This window comes from Arachis duranensis, chromosome 4, assembly GCF_000817695.3.
Source record: "Arachis duranensis cultivar V14167 chromosome 4, aradu.V14167.gnm2.J7QH, whole genome shotgun sequence".
NCBI lineage: Eukaryota > Viridiplantae > Streptophyta > Magnoliopsida > Fabales > Fabaceae > Arachis > Arachis duranensis.
In genome coordinates, this window is record NC_029775.3 from 49,386,942 (window position 1) to 49,389,683 (window position 2,742).

The window sequence follows — 2,742 nt, forward strand, 5'->3', positions numbered from 1 at the left end:
TCTTTGCATCAAAAATTTTTCAAAATTATGTTCTTGATGTTCATCATGATCTTCAAAGTGTTCGTGGTGTTCATCTTGACATTCATAGTGTTCTTGCATGCATCATGTGTTTTGATCCAAAATTTTCATGTTTTGGTTCATGTTTGTGTTTTTCTCTCTCCTCATTGAAAATTCAAAAATAAAAAAAATCTTTTCCTTATTTCCCTCCAAATTTTCGAAATTTTGGGTTGACTTGGTTAAAAATTTTTAAAAATTAGTTGTTTCTTACAAGTCAAGTCAAATTTTCAATTTCAAAAATCTTATCTTTTCAAAACTTTTTCAAAAATCAAATCTTTTTCATTTATATCTTATTAATTTCGAAAATTTTAAAATTATTTTCAAAATCTTTTTCTTAATTTTATTTCAAATTTTCAAAAATTAGCTAACAATTAATGTGATTGATTCAAAAATTTGAAGTTTGTTACTTTCTTGTTAAGAAAGGTTCAATCTTTAAATTCTAGAATCATATCTTTTAGTTTCTTGTTAGTTAAGTAATTAATTTTAATTTTAAAAATTTAAATCTTTTTCATCTTATCTTTTTATCATATCTTTTTCAAAATTTTATCTTTTTCAAAAATTTGATTTTAAAATATCTTTTCTAACTTCTTATCTTCTTATCTTTTCAAATTTGATTTTAATATCTTTTTCAACTAACTATTTGACTTTTTGTTTGTTTCTTATCTTTTTCAAAACCACCTAACTATTTTTCCCTCTTTAATTTTCGAAAATATCTCATCCTTTTTCAAAAATTCTTTTTAATTAATTAATTGTTTTAAATTTTAATTTTAATTATATCTTATCTTTAATTTTCGAAAATCATTAACTCCTTTTCAAAATTAATTTTTGAATTATCTCCCTCTTCTATTTATTTATTTATTTATTTATTTACTAACACTTCTCTTCACCTCTCTTCATCTCAAATCACTGCCCCTACCTTTACCCTTTATTCAGACTATTCATTCTTCTTCACTCCTATTCCCTTTCTTCTTCTACTAACAATAAGGATCCTCTTTACTTTGACATAGAGGATTCTTCTTCCTTTTCTTTTTCTCTTCTCTCTCATATGAGCAGGAACAAGGAAAAAGACACTCTTGTTGAAGCTGATCCTGAACCTGAAAGGACTCTGAAGAGGAGACTAAGAGAAGCTAAATTACAACAATCCAGAGGCAACCTTTCTGAAATTTTTGAACAAGAGAAGGAGATGGCAGCCGAACCCAACAACAATAATGCAAGGAAAATGCTAGGTGATTTCATTAAACCAACGTCCAAATTTGATGGAATAAGCATCTCCATTCCGGCTATTGGAGCAAACAATTTTGAGCTGAAACCTCAACTAGTTGCTCTAATGCAACAAAAATGCAAGTTTCATGGACTTCCATCAGAAGATCCCTATCAGTTTTTAACTGAGTTCTTATAGATCTATGAGACTGTAAAGACGAATGGAGTAGATCCTGAAGTCTACAGGCTCATGCTTTTCCCTTTTGCTCTAAGAGACAAAGCTAGAACATGGTTGGATTCACAACCTAAAGATAGCCTGGACTCCTGGGATAAGCTGGTCACGGCCTTCTTGGCTAAGTTCTTTCCTCCTCAAAAGCTGAGCAAGCTTAGAGTGGATGTTCAGACCTTCAAACAAAAAGATGGTGAATCCCTCTGTGAAGCTTGGGAAAGATACAAGCAGATGACCAAAAAGTGTCCTTCTAACATGTTCCAGAACAAAGTGTTGACTCAGCAAGTCAACATGATTTCTCAAAGTGTGAATGGATGGCAAAATGCATCCAACAGTACTAAAAAGACGGCTTTTGAAGAAGCTTATGATCCTGAGAACCCTGCAATAGCAGAGGTAAATTACATGGGTGAACCTTATGGGAACACCTATAATTCATCATGGAGAAATCATCCAAATTTCTCATGGAAGGATCAACAAAAGCCTCAACAAGGCTTTAATAATGGTGGAAGAAACAGGCTAAGCAATAACAAGACTTTTCCATCATCTTCTCAGCAACAGACAGAGAATTCTGAGCTGAGCCCCTGGTGCACGAAATTGCAATCACACTTTTGCAATTCCGCACAGCTAACCAGCAAGTGCACTGGGTCGTCCAAGTAATACCTTACATGAGTAAGGGTCGATCCCACGGAGATTGTCGGCTTGAAACAAGCTATGGTTATCTTGTAACTCTTAGTCAGGATATCAATAATTATCAGGGTTGATTGTGAAAAGTAAAAGAACATGAAATAAGTACTTGTTTTGTAGTAATGGAGAACAGGTTGAGGTTTTGGATATGCTCTATCTTCTGAATCTCTACTTTCCTACTGTCTTCTTCTTCAAGCACGCAAGACTCCTTCCATGGCAAGCTGTATGTAGGGTTTCACCGTTGTCAATGGCTACCTCCCATCCTCTCAGTGAAAATATTCAACGTGCTCTGTCACAGCACGGCTAATCATCTGTCGGTTCTAAATCAGGTTGGAATAGAATCCAGTGATTCTTTTGCGTCTGTCACTAACGCCCAGCCTTCAAAAGTTTGAAGCTCGTCACAGTCATTCAATCCCTGAATCCTATTCAGAATACCACAGACAAGGTTTAGACCTTCTGGATTCTCTTGAATGCCGCCATCAATTCTAGCTTATACCGCGAAGATTCTGATTAAGGAATCCAAGAGATATCTACTCAATCTAAGCTAGAACGGAGGTGGTTGTCAGGCACAC

At 34.1% G+C, this 2,742-nt stretch overlaps 1 non-coding gene across 1 annotated transcript; it reads right to left on the reverse strand.

Annotated features, from left to right (window-relative positions):
• Window positions 1-1,639: 1,639 nt before the first annotated feature.
• Window positions 1,640-1,743, reverse strand: LOC127747034 (small nucleolar RNA R71). The gene has a single exon (XR_008008839.1). It is a non-coding gene; the product is annotated as a small nucleolar RNA R71 (small nucleolar RNA).
• Between the last annotated feature and the right edge of the window lie 999 nt (window positions 1,744-2,742).